This window comes from Vidua macroura, chromosome 4 (assembly GCF_024509145.1).
Source record: "Vidua macroura isolate BioBank_ID:100142 chromosome 4, ASM2450914v1, whole genome shotgun sequence".
Classification (NCBI taxonomy): domain Eukaryota; kingdom Metazoa; phylum Chordata; class Aves; order Passeriformes; family Viduidae; genus Vidua; species Vidua macroura.
This window is the reverse complement of record NC_071574.1, coordinates 42,343,644-42,363,802: the sequence shown is the minus strand read 5'-3', so window position 1 is coordinate 42,363,802 and position 20,159 is coordinate 42,343,644. Positions and strand designations below refer to the sequence as shown.

The 20,159-nt window shown below is 37.7% G+C and overlaps 1 protein-coding gene across 2 annotated transcripts in view; it reads left to right on the top strand.

Moving 5' to 3' along the window:
• The first annotated feature begins 14,121 nt into the window (after positions 1 to 14,121).
• SORBS2 (sorbin and SH3 domain containing 2) overlaps positions 14,122 to 20,159 on the top strand; it is a 145,312-nt gene continuing 139,274 nt past the window's right edge. For both annotated transcript variants that reach the window (XM_053975052.1, XM_053975056.1), the window contains exon 1: positions 14,122 to 14,270. The gene's annotated coding sequence lies outside the window, so the exon portion shown is untranslated. The remainder of the gene's footprint in view (positions 14,271 to 20,159) is intronic.

Here is a 20,159-nt window from a genome sequence, read left to right as displayed (position 1 = left end):
ACAGGACAGAAGTGCAAGTTCTCTGCTTTTTGAAAATTGTCTTGCATCAGTATGGAACAGTAGGCTGAGTTTTATTTGGAGCCTGGGAATACACATACACCCACTCAGTACTCCCTTGAAAGGTGTTAACTGCGCAGAATTAGAATAACTGCTCAGTTCAGAATTGTTATCAGTAATTCCATTGTAGCTCCTAATTACGACTAACAGTTTTTATCAAGAGCCATGAAAGTTCACACAGCTACTCTTGTTGAACAGAGTTCACATTTATATTACTCTAGGAACACAAATCCTGATAGCTTATGAAAATATCTTGATCTTAATATTTATTTTTAATACTTTCATCAGATATGACAATGTAAATTCTATCACTTCACTTATTTCTGCTGCTGTCTCTGATTAATAAAGGTATATAAAATGTAAAGGCAAATATAAAAAATGAGAGAAGAATCCTGAAAATCATGACTTGTTCCACATAATTTTGTTTTCACATGCTACCTTATAGTGACACATGTAGATTCACCTGTTCATTTACCAGCTGTAGGTACATTGGAAAATAAATGTTTGTGAAGCAGTAAAAGAGTTTACTGCTTAAAATTTACCAATGTAATTTCTGAATGCTCTACTGGGTTTCTTGGAACTTTTTAAAAAATTATTTTATTACTGTTCAGGAAATCAAATTACTAAAACTTAAGAAATTTAATGAAAAATTTAGGAAAGGAAAAAGAAACCAAAACAAAAAGAGTCCAAGCCAAGCCTGTCTGATTATTTACCAAGGTGTACCCTTTAAATATTTTGGAGCTTGAAATTTTTATTATAGTAGGAAAAGTTAGTTAAATTAAGGACCTGATAACAATGCAGAGCTTTGGAATCTTTTTTATTATTATTATTTTCCCCTCAAATCTCTGCCTAAATTCTAAATCTGGAAGAAGGAAGTCTTCAGCTTTATACAGTGAACCTCTACCTCCCTCAGGCTCTTGGAAATTGCTTTTCTCATTATGAAATAAAAGTCACCATACTATAACTTTGAATATTCTCTATGCTGTGAATCATGCTTTTCAGACCCTTTTAGTAACAAAGAATTCTTTTTCTTTCAATAAAAATAATTGATTCCTCCTACATTTTCTTTGGGGACTCCATGATTACTGTCAGAACAGAAACCTCAAGTGTACCTCAAGGTATACCTGAAATACTTGCTAAAAAAAAACTCTGTTAGTAATTAGCTGTAAGTAAAGTTCCAGAGCAGAAGCACTGAAAACTGGCTGTGAAAGATGATTTTCATTGCAATCTACAAAACTATACTGAATGGATGAAAGTGAATTTTCTTTGATTTTTTTGTGTTCTGTGAGACTGACTCACTTCCACATATTTTCTTGATATTACAGTTCTTAAAAGGAATTGTCTCACCACTAATATGTAAACTGACAACTGAGATTTGTCCTTATTCAAATCCCATTACTCATTCCATAGGCAATAAATTTTTTGTTGTTCTTGAATTTAATTTTCTAATATATTTGCATCCTTCATCATTCATAGTATTGAACATGAATTCTTATTTTTCCAGTTGTGTGTTAAGTTGTTCTTAGGAGGGATACTAGGTGCTGAAGAATAGTTCAACTTTCACCACTATCACTTTACTCTGACAGAGCCATGGCCACTCTGCACCAAAAAGATTACAAGATGTTTTTTAAAAGCAGGGGAGTTTTTAACTTTTTCTGAATTCTTGTAGCTTGTTTTCCATGCTTGTAACTAGATCTTTAAATTTGTAAATAAGTTCTGGATGAACTCAGACAAATAATGTAAGCTTATGTGTCGGCATAGCTGTTCTGTAAAAGCACATTAACCAGATTATCTACTCTGGCCTGGACCAATTTAGTAGATTAGGATTTAATAAGAGGGAAGAGAATAATAAACCTGGGTAGGAAATGTCCATCCTGAATTCTAGACTGCTTTCTTCAAGAGTGGCTCTGGCTGTGGTCCTCAGCCTTTGGGGCTTTCCTGGCCTAACAGTAAATGGCCTGGAACTGTAAAGCTGTGGTTCAGGTCCTAAAGTTGTGATATAGCAAAGGTACTGCTAACTTGGTCATTACTGTGCCTTTGCAGGGAAAAGGGGCAGTGTGACAGAGTACTGTCATGTGATTTGTTGCTGCCATTGACAGAAGACTCAGTATTTGGGATTGGACCTGCCTGCCAAATTAGGGATGAGCAGTTACTGTATGATGCCTCTCTCCTTCCCCCTTCTGGAATGCTGACAAAAGGTGGACAAAATAAATGTTTTGAGTTTTCTATGTATGGATAAAGGACTTGCACAGGGTAGAGGTAGACTTTTTCTTGTCTTTTTCTTCTGTATCCTTGAATTTAGAGCCAGAACCTAGTAGTGTGAGGATTTGCACAGTGGAATTGGAGCTAGGATTGCACCTTACAGTCAACTGAGCAAATGCAAGTCAGTTATGTGCTTCTAACTGGGAAATGGAATTCTGTTTCATTTTGGACTGTTACACTTGAAATACCAGTTCTGTCTCCTCACACATTTTCAAAACTCTGGGCTCCTGTTTCACTTAGAAGCTTGAACATTTCCTCAATTTTGACCTTGGCCAATGAAAAAAAACCCAGCTTGGTACTCATAAATGTAATAGTGTATTCAGAGTTTCTCTATGTAAAAGGTATGCCGCTGGAGAAGGAGAAAGTGATAAGTCATGAAGTTTTCTAATAACTCATTAAAAACTAGGAATGTATTTGGAATTCTTCATACCAAAATGCAATAAAATTTCTCCTGTCTATTCCTGACTATTTGCTTTAGTCATATTGAATATAAAGTCAAGTTTATTGACTGTATATCAAAGTTTCCAAGCTTACCAACTTCTGCAAAACCAGGAGCCAGGGTTCAGTGTGCTTTGTGAAGCTTGAACAGCACAATTCTGCAGTGTACTTGGGCAAGAAAGGAAGGAAAGCTGATAACTGCTATGCACCAGGACTACTAGTCTGCATAACTGTCTTTATCCCTGTTTTGCTAGTCTAAATTCTTACTAATCCAAACTACCATTGTCTGGAGAGCACAAGTGATTGATTTCTTTCCCTATGAAAAATCATTTTTAGGAACATGACCCTGAAACATCTGAGGAAATCAGAAATTTTCCCCAGAACTGCTGCTTTGGCATGAAATTTTGTGGTATTACTTAAAGAATTTCAGAGAATGGGAATGCCCAGATGGATGTTATGATCCCCTGGATGTAGCGTTCCTCAGCATCAAGAAGAGTGGTGGTGTCAGGATTCTCCACGGCAGTCTCTCAGCATTGTTTGACTGCTGAATGCTTGTACCTGTAGGCAAAAGCTGGAGCTGATGGCATTTAAACTGCAGAACTGCATGGCATAACTGCAAATGAACTCTTTCTACTCCAAAAAAAATTAAGTTTATACATAACCTTAATTATGGACTGGTAATCACTATAAAGCAAGGGCTTATTGCTATTATAATATATACAGCTAAAATTACATACAGTGAAGTTCACTGGATTTGTTACACTGTTTCATTTAGGGATTTTGTTTGGAAAAGCTAACTTGTTAAGTAGAAGTACATGAGCATATGGATTTGTTCCATTCTCATGGTTCTGAGATTAAAATTTGAGGTAATGCTTCTTGGAAATGAGCTGTCTCATCCCTGTAAACTCCACTTTCTGAAAAGCCAGTAAGAGGATCTCAGTGGTGGAACTTTCATTTCACTTAATGCACAGTAAACTTCTCCAGGGACATACTAAATAACAAACAACTTTTTTTTTCTTGGAGCACTGAGTAACCGGGTAACAAATCAGTTATCAAACAACGTGTATCAGATATCTGGTTGGATTTTTCAGCAACAATAATAATTATGCTATGGTATGATGATTTTCAACTTTTAGAGGGGTATTTCCTGAGATGCTGAGACAAAATTCCCTAATTTTTGAGGTACTATACATTTTTAAACTACCCAACCTAGTCTTTATTTTTCAGATATTGTGACATAGCTGTCTGTCTTACACCTTTTATGTGCAGTTTTTGTTCAAAATCGTGTTAATGCATCAAATAAATTAAATTACACCTCCTGTAGAAACTGAAGACTTTCTGAGGGAGTTCAAAACTTAGTTGGAATTTTGTGATATAGTTGTTCTTTTTAGCTCTTCAAATGCTGAGAAGCTCATACTGCCAAGTCACCTATTAAGTGCTTAAACAGTAGCTTTTATCGGTGTTTTTTCAGCGTTACAGCTATCTAGTGTTACACTATCTAGTGCCTTACCATTTGCCTATTTTAAAAAGACATCTGCTGTGCTGTGTGGTTGAATGTTGCCAGGTTTGATTGCTAGCCAAAGCCTGTTTGTCCTTTAGTCACTGACAAATTCGTGACTGTGTTCCAGAGATGTGACAGATAATCAGCTGCCTCACAGTCTTGGTAAAAGGTAACCCTGACCTTTCCTACAAATAATTAGTGTCAATTATAGTCCCCACCTACATCCCTTTCACCACTGTGGTGGACAAAAAAATCAAGCTTTTCCTTTTTTTTTTTGTTCTAATAACAAAAGTAAATTTTAGCAATCCAGTGACAGAATTTTCTGCATAATTTGAATATTGAAATATATCAATCTGGGAAACTACTGTAGATTTTGTTTGGTTATGTATTCTACATCTTGTATGGATGTTAGGATACTGATTTCTAAAAAGATAAGTTACTTGAAAGAAATTCCAATGAGGAACAAATCAGCTGAAGTAGTCTTGGGTAGATGTTGACTTTACCTGTTGATTATTGGCAGAACACTTGAAAATTATTATTACACCAAACCAAGTATTTGAAAATAGTACACTGAACTCACTTCATTTCATAGACAGTAACTGCATAGCTCTGAAGATCCCAGGAGTGCTGTTAGCACCCTTCTGAAACTTTGCTTTAGACTGATCTTTCCATGACATTCCCTTTTTCTGATAAGCAAGAATGTCTTTGTGATCTACTCCTGAAAAGTCAGTTACAAAGGCTAGGAGTCTGGCACTTGTGATTTGGAATTCCTTTGGTGCGTGTCCCTGAACATGTGTGATGATGAAACTGCATGCAGCTACACTATGTGGCTAATTAGCTTGAAATTGAATTTTGCTTCCCAAGTAACTTTTATGTGGCTGAAGTTGTGCTATATATCAGATGTAGCGTGATGTAGTATAGAAATATACAGTTCATAAGGCTCCTGTCACTGGTGCAAAAACCATTTATTGACCATAGACAGCAGTTAAATGACAAGTTTATGCTACTTGATTTCTCAGAAATGGTGATAAATGGAAGAATTGTATACAGGGGTTTACTCTTTCAGGGGTTTTATGCCTTTTGTTAGTATTTGCTGCAAAAGAGATCAGTTAAGGCCTTGATCCAGCAGAATTATAGCTCCACCTTTATTACCAAGCATTTTTCCACTACTACATATTATTTCTAGAACTGATATTATCTTCCTTTGTCTTCCCTAAGCTCAAAAAGTATAAATTCTCTTCTTTGCTTTTTTTTTTTTTTTATTGAAAAGGGTAATTATATGAATGCCATCAACTACATGGGCAAGAAGCTATAAAAACATAAGCATTGCAAACCAATTGAGTCATCTGATTCAGCTTAGTGCAATGTATGCTTCTCCTTATCTACTTTATCCTGTCTTTCCTTGGAGTCTCATAGGTCATTTATTCTGACTAATGAGGGAAATAACATTGGACACCACCTTTGACAGTGAGTGGTGAGTGCTCAAGGCACAACTGCATTAACTGGGAGTGTATTGTTCATCTTGGTTTTAGCCTGCTAAAGAGTTGGAAGATATAGTCTGTCTGATAGTTGGCTGTCAAGTACCAGGGATGTTTCACTGTGCTGTTTTTATTCTTTCACTCTTATTTTGTCAGTAGGGTAGTTTCATTGGCTCTTGACTCCCTTAACAAGTGATACTTCTTGTTATAAACTGTGTAATTTCATCAGTCCGAACCACAGATTATCAGTGGGTGGGCAGTATCTGCTTTTAATCTGTATGTGGTGCTGTCCTTTAAAATCCTCACCCTGTTTTTTCCCTGCTTTCAAGTATATTAGTTGCTATGGAAACAACATCAGTGTTGTGCTCTTCTAAATCTTGAATACATTTGAGTCTCTTGTTTTCTTTCCTTTTGTTTATATACAGTGGTTCTTTTCCTCCCACACTAAATCTGCAGCTTATTTCAGAAAGTGATGCTGAGCAAACTCTCCACTGCTGCTTCCTTAAAGTTAAATGCTAGGAGTCTTTAGTATCCAACCATTCTTATATCAGAGATTCCAATACTACTTTTCATGTTGCTGCTGATCTGAGTCTGATTCTTTTTGGAAAAATCAAATATCTAAATTTTTGTGCCAGAGAGTAACAAATATCTACAGTAATTAAAAAATAAAAACTTAGACAATTGTTTTTTCTTGTATCACAGAATGGTTGAGGTTGGAAGGGAGCTCTGGAGAATGTCTGGCCCAACCCCCCTGCTTTAGCAAGACCATCTAGAGTCAATTGTCCAGGATGATATCTAAAAGGTTTTTGAGTATCTTCTATAACAGAAACGCAACACCCACTGGCCAACCTGTGGCAGTTCCCAGTCCCTCTCACATTAAAAAAGTGTTTCCTAATGTTCAGACAGATTTTTCTGTGTTTCAGTTTGGGCCTGTTGTCTCTGATCCTGGATACTACTGCGTGCAGTAGTCTCTAACTCTGGAGTTAAAGGCTCCTTGCACAGGGAAGCCCAGAACCAGACACAGTTCTGCAGCTCTGCAGGGGTGGCATCACCAGCACTGTGGAGAGGAAAAGGATCACATTCCAATTTGAATATTTCACCTTTCCCCTCTCTATGCGAAATCTAGATTAAGTTTCTGTGATAAACTCTTAATGTGAGGTGCCTAATAGAATACTGGCAGCAGACTTTTTAATATAGTCATGTTTTGTAATTTTATACCAATTGCTTCAACACTGTTCAAGACCAAAACTTAAAACTGAGTTGAAAGTCACTTCAGGCAAAAAGGAAGTGAATGTTAAATTAAGTTTAAGAAGCCAATCCATGGCCAAATCAGAAGACAAATGAGAAGGCAATTGTAATCTAGAAGTACTGAAACAAAAAAGCTGATTCACTTCCTAGAATAAAGGATATATCTGGCAGGTGGTCTGCTAAAGTTCCTAATGTGTTATGTTATCCCCTAGAGAAAATAAATAAGCTACCAAAAAAGTACAAACTGCTAACGTCTAAGTGGAGGTAAATGCTGCTATTTGTTTAAGCAATTCTGGAATGCCTTGGCATTGTTTCACTTCCTAGCACAAAAGAAGAAATGACCTCTTCATGAAAAGAATGCTGTGGATAAGCTGGTTGCTACCTTATCAACTCTGCTATTGTAGTTATGCCAGCCAGACATGTTAGCGTGACTTAGACATACCCTGCTATGGTATTTATACTTTGTCAGAAGTGTTTTGAGATTGATTTGTGACCTCATCTGGCATAGAGAGATGCTGCCAAGTTCTCAGAATTGATAAAATTTAAGTCCCCTTTCCAAGTTTATTTGAAATTTCGTGTCTTCAAAGAACTTGGAAAAATATGGTGGTTTTATCATACTTATTTGCTGCTGGTGTTCCCATTCATCTGCCCTTTCCAAATCTTATTGCTTCTAACAAACTATGATCTGAAACACCACAGCTACTGGCATTTCTTTCTGATACTTTTGAGCTTAGGTTTTAAATAGTAATTTTTCCAGGGGGGGACTGTGAAGGTAAGAAAATGCTGAATTCAGGGTGTGTGGAGTCTAACTATAACGAAAGGCAGATCTTTAAATATTCTATGCTTAGCTCTGAGGAGAATCAGAGACAGATTGGACTAGCCCAACATGTTCTCTGTCACTTAATAAGCCAATCTAATCAGGCAAGAACAACTCTTTTGAGACGAGAGCCTCAAGTATGGTCACGTCTAGGGAAGTGCTCTCTATTTTTAGTAAGCCGATTCTCAGCATTGTACAATGTTTAAAGTAATGGGTGGGGGAGCTGGAAAGAGATCATTTGGGGCTGATTTTGTTACTTAATTTCTTCTTTATTTTTCCTATGCCAGATTGAACAAAATTAGATTTGTCAGTGGTATATTAAGAAGCATATTTATTGTTTGCTGGGTAGTAGTTCAAGGGGTAGAAAAATACAACAAAATGCAGGTGGCTGAAAGAGATTGAGGCTATAGGAAAAAAAAGAATATAGATATGGACAAACAAATCTTTAAAAAAAAAAAAAGTGTAACAACCCCCATCCTAATTATTAGCAATGACTCAGTTATCTCTAGATAGTTCAAGTTGTACAGAAATAGAACGGTTTGAATTGATTCTTGTCGGTTTAGGTCTTTGTGCCAAGTAGACCTGAGGTAGGATTCATGAGGAATGCATATCCTAATTACTAAAGTATGAAAGAGCAGCCCATGAAGTGGCATGAAGCAAGCTTTTGAAATGAAGGGACAGCAAATTGGGAATACAAGGGCCTGAGGCTTTCTGGTGGCTGCTTTCAAGGAGTTACAAAGCTGAAGCAGTGATTTAAGGAAGAGGAAGTGATGCCAGTGGAGAAGATGCAGTTCAGCAGGATAGTGGCAAAAGTCTGGGGATGTGGCTTTAGGTTTGAGGTAAGGAGAAGGTGATGAAGGATAACAATAGAGGGGTAGGTAAAAGTTTCAGATTTATGTAACAAAATGGAGGAAAGAGGAGGCTTGGAGACTGACAGCTGATCTTCCTAAATATCTAAAAGTGATATTTGAGAAATACTCACAAATTTTCAGCAAAGAGGAGTTGGCTGTTGGTGTCTAAGCAGGAGAAATAACCTTTGTCCTGGTTATTTGTTCATTGTGCTTTCCGTATAAATTGCAATATGTGATGAACCTCTTATTGAGAAGTTAATAAAATATTCACTTAAGAATTCTGTTTGCCCTACTCTTGGAGAAAAGATGGGAAAACAGTTCATTTTCATTATGCAGCCATCAATCTCAAATTTATACTTTTCTACATAAGTGTAGAATGTGCAATAAGAATTCATAAGATATGCTGCCAAGTTTAGTTTTCCAATAGAGTGGGAAGCAAAAAATTTCTAGCACTGTCAGCAATTCAGGCCTCTGTGCTGAGACTGGCATTTGATGTTCACAGGAACTCGGGCTTGTAGGGATCTCCAGTTCATAACAGAGGCAAAACTTGCTTTTTTGGGTTCTGGAAACCAGGTAGCCTTGGGTGTTCTTCAGGACTTAACCTGAACTCTTGCTTAGGGCTATGAATTAATGTACTTATTTAATGGAACTGCTAGTACATGACACAATCAGGACTGGAAAACTTTCAAGTACAAATTGACCAGATAAACTATTAATTGTCTTGAAAATATGCTTGGCATTCTCTGAAAGCACAGTGCATTTCAGTAGCAGTTTCTCATTTTTTGTTTTGCTTTAGGTCACAGTTGACCTCTTAGCGCTATTTCCAAAATTCTGAGGATAACTTTAAGACACTTCCTTTCTGTGTGTTAGTTTTGCTTTGAAGGCTTGCCATTTTCTCTTAAAACTGCATGTTTAAGCATTCATTTTTGGGAGCACCTTGAATATTATGTCTTTTTGAGCTCAAGTTCACATTTCTTCTCTCAAATACCATCTTAGAGATCTGAAAATTGAATATTTATCCATACTATAGTTCTCCTGATTTAAAATCTGCTCAATACCATAACAATTGAGGTGTTTTCTTGGGATAAGTGAAAACAAAGTTATATATGTGTTATAGAGTGTGTGTGTGTATATTTAAACACATTCACTATAACACATATTATATAATGCATTAAAAAATCCAATTTCATAGCCAAGCAAACAGAAAAGAAAAATGAGTCTATTTTAGATTATTTTTTATCTTACTTAAAATGCAGCAGAAATTAATCCAAAACTGTAAGTCCAAACAAATAAAAAGCAGCTGAATTTAATTTTTGTAATATTTTGTATTTGAGGCAGTTATACTTTCACTAAAGTATAACTTTCACTTTGCCTTTTTACTAAACTACACCAGAAAGTAAATTACTAAATGTAGGATAGGAAAAAGTGTAGAAATTGCTCCAGGAATTCACTAGTATTTTTAACCCTGGTATAAAACATGAGGGATCTAGTCTTATTAGGTTAAGACTCTTTGATCTCTAATTAATTACAAAAGGGCTTCAGGGTTTTCTTTTAGAATTTTTAAATATTTGTTTTTAAGAAAATCAAAGTTAATTCTCTCTTCTCTCCTTTTTCTATGGCTGTACTCATGTGGTGAAGAATGTCTCTTAAAGGACAAATGTGAATAAAAGAATATATTTCCTGTGATAAGAATTTCCCAAATACACTCAAAAAAATGTTCCTGCAATGTTCTTGTGATTGTTTTATTTAAATGCACGATACACCTTAAATACTTAAATCAACTCATTCCTCTATTCAATCTACATAGAATTCTCTGTCAGCATCTTTGCCAAGTATGTCATTGAATCCACAGTACAGAAAAATTCATCAGAGTTGTTATTGGTGAGAACCTGAAAATACAAATCCTATCACTGGAGTTGCACTCAGTGTTCAGTAGCTGGAGGAGCTACAAACAAGTTTGACCCTGGACAAAATTAACTCTTTATATCTGAATTCCAGTTTACTCGTCTACAGGTTGTGTCTCAGGCAGTTAATTATAGTATTGTCTTGGGAATTGGATATCAGTGGTTTTTTTTCATAGGCTTGTCATCACCTGGAGCCTTGGAAAAACAATGTTAACTACTCTGTACTTCAGCATACGCACCTACAGGTATTCATTGTGTTTATCTACTGCTTTGCATTCAAGCAAGTTGACCAAACAATATTAAAAATAATCAGTCTTTTTTAAAATTGAGACCTCTGATAGATGATTATTTCTTTATGATTATAACAGTCCAATTTTCCTCATAAGTCGTTTTCATTTCAATATATGATCAAGTGATTACAGAAATTGAATGAGGGTCAGAAAGATCAGTAATTGTTAATGATTTTCAGGATGGCTGAACACTAGGTGTTTTCCTACTTGGATAGTTAATATACATAGGAATAATTTCAAAGCCATGCAATAAATGAAATGCTGATTTTAATATAGTAATTGCTTCTTAACTTAGGATCTGATATTTTGACATTTCCTGTCCAAGAGTGACAATGTCACTCAATACTTGTTATTGAACAAGAACAATATTTGTTATTGTTCATGCTTTTAAAAATGTATTAGAATGCAAATTAATTATTCATAAACCAATGAATTTTAATGATTGTATGCAAATCACAGTTCTTGAGTTGATTTAAGAATTAAATGTTGCCTTAATGGAGGTATATATTTTATATTGTATGGAGCTGATTTGAGACAGCTGGAAACCAGTTTGTAAAAGAAAATAGCAGGACAGGCTAAAACTACAGTGGTGAATGATATGCTGATACAAGTATCTATAGATAAGGCTGAGAATAATGTTATTTCTGTCCCAAAACTGAAGACTGATAGCAATGTTCTGGTGAAGAATTGGTGAATACTAGTTTTCTTTCAGCTCTGATTGCTCTGATATGAGCAACTGTTCTCCAGGTACTACAAGTGAGATCAGGAAGCTCATTTGAATTAATGTGGGAGTAGGATTTGAGCAAAGATACCAAATGATGTGTTCTATTTTCAGCTCTTTTCTAATACAGCAGGCAAGTGGTTATCTTTAAGCACTTAAATACTCATTGTAGGGTCAGTATGACTCTATGCCTTGCACTTACATTTTTCATTTTTATGTAAGGGGAGCATGCTAGCAGCCACGATTTCAGCTGCCTGGTTCTGGAGCTTTCCTGGAAGCACGGACATACCAGTGCAACTGAGCCTTGGGGGACTACCAGAGGTTATTCAGTCTCACAGCTTCACTGTGGGTCCAGTTCACATCCTTTGACATTAATGATTTTAGTGGTTTTTGCCAGAAGAAATCGTATGGCTGTGCAGAGTATGCATCAGAAACTGTTTCTAGGACTTCTGTGAAACTTTTAGGTAAACTTAGGTTAGCTTCTCACAATTTGTGCTTTAATTGCTGAATTGGAGCCATAATCTGCACTTGGGTTAAGCCTCTTCTAATTTCTGCCTAATCACTTATGAAACTGCAGAGACGAAAAGGTTGCATGTACATGTATATTGTTAAGTCCTATGAGATACTGCAGGAAAAAGCTCCATCAGCCTTTTCTGGATAGAAGTGTGCCTGCATTACAGACAGAGTTCTAGATCCCTAAATATTGAATTATGAACTTGAAATCTTGAAACAGGTTTTTATTAAAAAAAAAAAAATCAAAGCCATTTTAATGAATATACTTCCACTGTACTTTCAGGTACCTGCGTATGTTTAGATACAGAGATATGGACAAACATCCTGAAACCTTTCCAAGCTGTAACCTATTGTTTAAAAACTCATGACCTCTATGTTTCCAAAAGCTATTTTAGCCTGTCTGTGGAGAGTATTGTGATAATAACTGCACTTAGTGCAATAAAGTAATAGAAAACCTGTTTGTGTCTTGCCTTACTGAAAAGCATTTTTAATATTTTTTTCAAGTCAGTGACTGTATCAATGCATTAAAAAGAAAGAGACTGGATGTACAGTCTGTCTCATGTTGCTTATTAACAAAAAGAGTTAGCGAACCAATCATGGTGAAATGGTGTTCTTGTAATGCAGGCTGGTTTTGTTTTAATACTTCGTATGTAAATAATTACTTCAGTAGTTTAATGTTTTCCAGGCAAAAGCTTCAGAATTGGGTTGCCAAATCAGCAGACATCCCTTTTTGATCAAAAAGTACTGTTGAACAGTAGTCATGGAACCAAAAATATGTGTTTGAGTCACGGGAGCAGGGAGTACTTTCACCGGCTGCTAGAACAGACTCTTAGCCCCAGCTGCAGTTCGAGAGATGTGGACATCCACCCATCTTTTTTAAGAAGACTAAGAGACAATGAAACAAGACTAAACTAGCATTTGTGTTGAAACACCTATTTAAATATACTGGAATGTTTCAACTCCAACACCTCAGAATTCTAAACATATTACTTACTTATTTCCTTGTGAGCCCCTCCCAGGTCACTTTCACAGAGCTCAGTATTCACTTTCAGAGAAACTTAGACAGGGAAAAGAGGATGAAGATGCTGAGGGAAGAAATGTGTAAAATCCACTCAAGTGGACCTTAGTTCATTGCCCAGGACTCCACAGTGACACCACTGCCCTTGGATCCTGAGAGCAGCAAATTCACTTAGAGGGGTGGAGCAGCAGAGCTTTGTCTACAAGTTGTATTCAGAGGTGAAAAATATGCTGTAGCCCTCAGGGAAATGCAATTTTTTCATATATGTATTAAGTCAATCCCTGCTAACAGCTGGGAAGTTCTGACCAATATTCAGAACTTTTGGGTATGAAATATGCAGTATGCTTGCTTAGATACATGTAATGCTTCTAAATGACTTTTTGAGAACTTTAGGCTGATGGGTGTTGCATGTGCTCTGTATCTTATATTCCTGACTCCTTAGGCAGCTGAGATACAAGTTCATGACAGGTCTTGAAGTGCAGAAATTTTTATGAGCAGTTTTAAATTCTTCATGAATGTCTCCTTTTCTTCCTACTTCTAACTGAAAAAAAAAAAAAAAAAAACAAGTGTTATTCTAAATAGAATAAAATTGGTTTACATGGTGATTGCAATGCACAGTCTTAGAAAGTCATATAACAAGCATCAACCCTTAACCCTTTAAGATCAACCAATGTGTTTATGAACACTAGGAATTGTGATGTCAGGGGTTAGGTGAATGAGTGAGGATTTAGGCTTTATTGTTGAAAAACCACCTGACTGCTGTATAATGGTCATCCCTAATGTCTATTTCCTAAGTAAGCACCCTGAGTGCTTATACAGCGCCTTGTCAATTTTGGGGCTTCAGTTTGGCGCATCAGAGGCGCTTCCCTGGCCGCGTTCACACGGCTTTGCAGCCCCCGGGCGCGGGTCGCTCTCAGCGCTGCCGCATGCCCGCTCGGCGCGGGGGGCGCGGGCGCTCCGCGGGCGCGGTGCCGGAGCGGCCGGGGCGGGCCGGGCCGCTGTTGGCTGTTGCCATGGCTCCGGCAAGCCGGGGGAGCCCAATGAGCGCTCTGCGGCGGTGCCGAGGGGACCAGCCATTTTGCTTATGGAAAACAATGTGACATATTATGCTGTGCTATACCGGGGAATAAACAAAAATCCCGTCGGGGGACGCAGAAGAAACGGGCATACGAGTGAGTAATCCCGGCGGCAGAGCGGGCTCGCGAGCTGCCATTTTGACAGGCTGGCGGCTGCCGCTCCCGCCGCTGGTCGGGGGAGGTGGAATGCGGGGCGATAATGCTGCATATCTGCTGTCAGGCAGCGGAGCGGGGGTTTGTCGTGTGAAGGCAGGGCTCCTCCGCAGTGCTGTCTCGGCAGCTCGCTAGCCGCCGCTCGGAGCGGAGCCGGGCTCCAGGACAAGGGAGTCGCCGCTGCCGCTCGGAGCGCGGCTGGCGCCGGGCGCGGCGCTGCCAGGAGCAGGTGTGCGGCTCGGCCCGGCCCGGCTCGGCCCGGCGCCGCTGCGGCTCCCGGGCTGCGCCCGCCGGGCGAGCTGCTGCCGCTGGACTCGGCCACAAAAGGGAGCCGCTGTGCGCCTCGGCTGCTGCGGGAGAGGTACCTGGGCACGGGCTGGTGCGGGTCTGTGGCACAGCTGGGCACGACTTCGTGCAGGAAACAAGCTTCTCTCGGTATCTGTGCCTTGGAAGGTTGGCTTTGGTCGGTGGCTGGTTTAGAGTGGTTGCTGAATTCACTGATCTGTCTGCGTTGTCCTTAAACGTTTCGATGTGAGTGGTGTTCCATATGGTTGCTGATTCAGAAGGATGCTTCTAATAGATGATAAATTTTTTAGTAGATAATTCTACTAAAAGGCAAGGATTTTTTTTTTTTTTTTGTTTGGATTGTCATTGTGTTTTTTATTATCAGGATAGCGTGGGTGAAATAAAATATGATAGAACTCGTGAGCATGTTTGCCTTACATTACGGAGTTCATCACTAGTGGATTCCATGCATTGTGTTCAGCCTCAGTGTTAGATTTAAATTGTCCAACTGCTGCTGTGCACTATGTAGGTCATAATAGAAAGCAGCTTTTTCACCAGCTTTCAATGCCCCAGTGCTGTGGTTGATTAGTTTGTGGTACTTGTGCTGTTAAGAGTAGTGGTATTAAAGCCAGCTCACACCTCCTTTTTAAAGATATCGCACGTTCCGTGCTAGACAGAGCACAACACACCCATTGTGTCCCTCCGTTTGGCGTTCAATAAAAGGAAGGAAACGAGCACTCCACATGGAGCACCAGCACATTAATAGCGCAAGACGGTTAAACTTTTATTGAACAATCCCAGGGATTCTGAGATAATCTACTGAAGGTAGAGACAATAAAAACACTTAGATGTATATAAGGAACTAGTAGGAATGGAAGAGGTCTTCTGATAGGGACTATGTGTTAATGCTATAGATTTTCAGTGCAAAATGAATTGTTCCGAATAGTTATTAATCACAACACATTTGCTGTAGTTAAACCTAGGTCAATAAAACCTCAATCCCTCAGGACAGATAACGTTTCTATTTAAAGTAGCATTTTCCATGCTACCAACTGTATTCTTATGCATTAATACAATTTCTGACTTCTCTTATAATGAAATGCATTAAATTATTCTGAAAACTGATCTAAATATTCTGATTCACTTTGCATCTATAGAAAATAAAATTATATTTTGGTCTTAAGCCTTCTTTAATAATTATGTGGATTTAAATCCCACTGAGATGAGCCATTTGTTTGGACAGTTGAGTGGGCATGAAATCAAGAATTCGAGGTCTGGTATCTTTATAGTTAAATTAGTAACCAGCACTCTGTAACTAGGAGCCAAATTCCAGTGTTGTTTCTGTATATATCCTGCAAAGGCATTTGAGCAAGCATCATCAGCAACTATCCCCCAAGTGAGACATTGCATTTGGAAACAGTAGTACATAATTGAATTGCTACTATGTGTTCTCCCCATTAGAAAAGCTTATTGAACCATTTCAGGATTCTGTTTTTTGATGAATGCACACACACCAACTTCTTTATGCCTCTGTGTAGGGGTCACACTGTAAGTGGTTTAGAGAACTGCCTTCATCTGTGATCTAGAAAGTGGAATGTGCCTTTACAGTGTGGTACTGCATGAATATTTATGATTGAGTCTGTAATTATGAGGAAAATTATAAACAAGCAGAGCTAGTATTTAAGATGTTGGTAAGTCTTTAACAAAGAGGGAGATTTTGTTACAACAATAAGAAACATGGATATAGCAGTATACAAAGTAAAGGGTCTTGCAGTACAAGGTGAATTGATCCTCACTGTAGATTCTTCTCACTATGAAGAATTTATGGTTTGAGGAAAACAAGTGAAGACTAGCAATGACTAATCGCTAAACAGTGTGCACCCATTAGGTGCTAAAAGATGCATCTCATTAGTCAGTATTATTTAAACCAATATTCTGTGCTCTCCATTCTGCTTTTCTCCTTTGGTTATTTTTCTCATATCGATTCCCAGCTTCCCTCTGCTTCCTTACTGTCTCTTTGGCAACATCTGATCCCATCAGAGCTATTTGTAAATCAAATCGGTGACTGTCAGTAGTGGTCATGGACGTACTGCAATAGAATCTGATGTGGAGGAAGAATTTAAATGAGTTAGGGATAAGAAACAGCAACTAAGTAATGAGCGTATCCAGTGCAAACAAATTCCACATCATGTAAGTTTTAAAGGCTTAGAATTGGGTCACTGATGTAGAAATCAAATGGGCATGCATGGAGAGGGACATTTTTCCTCTCATGATGACATGAAGTGTACTTATAAATGTTTACAAGAAGACCTTGACAATAATATGGCATAGGACAAATTGGAAAGCTTGGTATTAGAAATGATAGCATAGAGTTCTAGTTGAAGTCTAGAAGGCTTTCAGGTTTCAGTGGAGCCATGGTCTTTATCAAGAGGTGATTATGCATTATTGGAAAGCCTCTAGGTTATCCAAAGTCAGGCTCTCTCTTGGTCAGCAGAGATGTAAATAACATCAGCTGTCATGCTTTAACATTACAGTCGCTTCAAACATTTTTTAGACAGATGACCTTAGAAGGTGACTCTGGATCCATGTGTAGCTCTTAAACAGAATACCAGCAAAGCAAAAACAAGCAGATTAATCCTAAAATGCAGTGTCATAGTAGCAGGTGCAAATAGTAATAGAAATAAGAGACCAGGATGACCGAAGGAGGTAAAATGAAGTGGTGTAACAGCTTATTTGGTATGCTGTTTGTTTAAAATAATCAGGTTTAAGCAAACAGTGATAAGCATCAACCAATCATGGGTGTGTAGAGCACAGTAACCTTATAAGAGCTCATGTGGAAATGTGTTGTCTATCCTCAGCCTGTGGATTCTTCTCAGTGTACTTACATACATGACCAACCTGTGAGCAGCAATACAGATGGGATGTGCCCAGGGAAGGTGCTCAGGTATCGAGTTAGGGTACGTTGTATGATGTTACACTGTGAAATGGCTGAATGTCACTTCTGCACCAGAAGGATCAGGTATTGAATGTAATACATCAATTATGTGGTTGTGTTGGGAGTGCACAGCCTTCATCAGATGTGACCTTGGAACTGTACTTCTGCTGCAGTGAGGCTGTCTGCACAAAAATAGAAATAAAAATTGTCAATTTCTAGCTGTTTGTAAGCTGGAATTGTACAAATGTATACTTTGTTGTTGTGTCCTACTGCTCTGATACCAGTCCTTTCTCATGTCATTATTTCCTATTGGATTAAGCATGTTACTGTTGCCAGTCTGAATTTCCTAAATTTATAATTTACTGTTGTATGTAGCATGTAGTTTCCTATACGAGAGAAGACTGTGCTATAGATGCTTTGTGTTCATTTTTATTCAAATAGTCTCGTGTCTTTTCATGAAAGTGTTTTGACAAAAGCTGACCTTTCTGAAATTATGAAGCTTCTTAACATTTAAAAGCTAAAACAAAAACTAGAAGGACTTTCAAAGGCACTGATGTAATGGAAAAGTTCATGTATGGGAGGGAAAAGGGAGAGAAGTAAGTACTTAAGAGGGCAGCATGTATCTTTGAGTAAAGGCATGCTAGATGACAACATTTTAGATCTACTCCCGCTTTCAGTGTTTTTGAAGCATGTAATGTATTTTTCTGTTCAGATGTATTGTTCCATAACAGTGATACATCATAGCTAATGCTGCTGTGAAGTAGGAAATTCCAAAGGCGGACCCTTTTCTTCTGTTATTTCTAACTTCTTTCCCTAAATAGATTGATTTTTTTTGGTCTTTCTGTACTGAATACAGATAGTGTTCTGACTCATCCACCCTTAAAAACCTCACCAACCACCATCAGGGGGTTGGGCTGAATATCACAGATGTGGTTCTGTGTTCTTAAGTAACCTGAGTAACATAGTGCCCTTTTGAAGAGGTGGTGCTGAAGGTTCTGAGTCTCAAAGAATAGTGGGAAAAAACACCCTAAAAGGAAAAGCAAACATTCTGCCTCTTAATCATTACTATGATCAAACTATATACCAAATTTTTCATTAGCCTTTTCATGAAACAGCTGTTAAATAATGCTGAGAGATAGAATAATGAAAACTTCATTTCTTTTAAGGGTACTTGTCTAGCATTTTATGTACATGTATTAAAGCAATGTACAACTGACCTGTTTGACGAATACTAAAGCTATCCTTAGTTTATCAGCAGTGGCTTAAATTTGTCCACAAGCAAAACAGCTTTATTTTTTTGCTTCTTCAGGACCCAAAAGAATATACAGGAATGCATGATGATACCAAATGGAAATGGAATCGGTAACTGCAGTTCTCACAGCTGAAAATCAGATTCATTTAAGTTTATGAAAACAGTAAAATACCTTGATTTCTAAGGGTTGTGTTTGGTTATGGGATCATGAGTTATGCTAATCAGAAAATCACTAGTTGTGACTGAAGGTCAAAATAGGTGGAAAGGTCTTTGTGTTTTTTTCAAAGAGTTTAAGAGCAACATGTCTGGTTTCTTAATGTATTGTTGTTTTTGTGGGTTTTTTTTGGTATGGGTTTTTATTTGGTTGGTTTTTTTGGTTTTTTGTTTTGTTTTGTTTGGTTGGTTTTTTTTGTTTTTTTTTTTTCTTTTCTGAACAGCACCAGTAGGTGAAATCCCAGTTCAAGCAGGCAGCAAGGCTGAAAAGCAACTGTAACCCTTCCTAAGAGGCTTAGGTTGGATGGTGTAGCCTGTGATTAGAAGGAGTAGGGACTATGTCAAGAGCAGGACAGCCACAGAGAGTTCTTGTCAGCATGATGCCATGTTGTCTGAGGACTCCTAATTAACCATAGCCTGAACATAAAGCTTCACCACCACAGTGTACCTTGAGTGCTATAGTGTTTAATAAACCACATATCTCTCACTGGGATTAACTTGCTGAAAACTAATACTTTGTCAGAGTTAAGTTTAGCAAATGGTGGGGTGGAGGAGGCTATCCAAGATTCAGTTATCTGGATCAATTCTGATGTCTGAAAAATGCATGAACTAGAAATTACATGTTACTACAGAGGGTCTCTGTGATATGAACAGTATTTTCACTACTTGAAGTGACTACAAGTGAAAAGTAGTGATTCAGGCAATAGAACAAAGCATGGGTTAGATAAATTGGATGCTTTGAGTGTTGTTCTTCTTTTGAAGAACATGAAAAAATGAAAATGTTCATTTTTTCTTAATAATGAAAAATTAGACATGACTATAAAATAAAAAATATCACTTTTTAAAAATAAATAAATAGGTATAAACATTTATAAAAACATAAATGTAATCTGACATGTTGGCATCAAGCAGGTGCAAATTGACATTTGTAAGGTACTAAATACCTGTTTCTCACAGAATTTTGTGTTCATTTGAGAACTTCAGATTCTCTTATCTGTTGATATGAGAGCTTTTCTAGTACTTTGGACTATGATAAATAAGGAAGAGTAAATAATTGGTATGAGGCAATTATTGATTGGTGAAAATTACAAATAATTGTATTTCATGAAGGTTATTTAGTAAATCTCCAGCACAGGATGTTTTTATC